The 671-nt window shown below is 35.5% G+C and overlaps 1 protein-coding gene across 1 annotated transcript in view; it reads left to right on the forward strand.

The window, feature by feature from the left end:
• The window catches only part of LOC100551145 (utrophin), a 259,447-nt gene that overhangs the window by 71,390 nt on the left and 187,386 nt on the right, over positions 1-671 (forward strand). The gene's annotated exons all lie outside the window — the stretch shown is intronic.

Genomic DNA, 671 nt, shown 5'->3' on the forward strand with positions numbered 1-671 from the left:
TTTTGGTGCTTTTTTCTTTCACTAACTCCTTTACGCCAAAGTAAGTTTGGGCAAATGTAACTTCTTTTTCACTGGTACTGCCCTTTGATTCTTTTACACTCATTCTTCTAGTGGCTTATTTGTATGCTTGGCAGTGTGTTGTCAGGACAGTGTGTAACATTGTTTGCTTTATTGTTAGTAGCTTTGTCTTATAAAGGTTTGGTGCTCAAAAGAAACATCCAGAAAAATGTTTTGTAGGGATTGTTAGCCACTCTGTATTGTTGCAAATTGTGATTGTCCGCTAAAGAATATCTTCTGTTATGTATATCCAAGTAGCTTGGACAAGAATGAATTTAAATTTTTATTGGGAGCAGAAAAATTCATGGTAAGGTAAAATCAATATATCTTTTCTGGGAAACCAGAATATTATGTATGAAAGTGAAGATTGAGAAGCTTTCTCAATTTTCCCTGGCTGTAGTGGAAGAATAGTATTTCTCTGTCAGACAGGTAAATGATTAACTTGAAATATGTATCTTGTTGGTGAAGCTTGACTGTGGATTTTTGAAATGCACTGCTGACATTGGAGCATTCTTCTGCTGGAGGAGAGACTGAAAAATATAACTGGTAGCTATGTATTTTCTTATTCCTGCTGTGGCAACTTCCTGAGAACAAGCAAATAATTGTTTCCAACC

The sequence above is a fragment of the Meleagris gallopavo genome, chromosome 2 (genome assembly GCF_000146605.3).
Source record: "Meleagris gallopavo isolate NT-WF06-2002-E0010 breed Aviagen turkey brand Nicholas breeding stock chromosome 2, Turkey_5.1, whole genome shotgun sequence".
In the NCBI taxonomy this organism is placed as follows: Eukaryota; Metazoa; Chordata; class Aves; order Galliformes; family Phasianidae; genus Meleagris; species Meleagris gallopavo.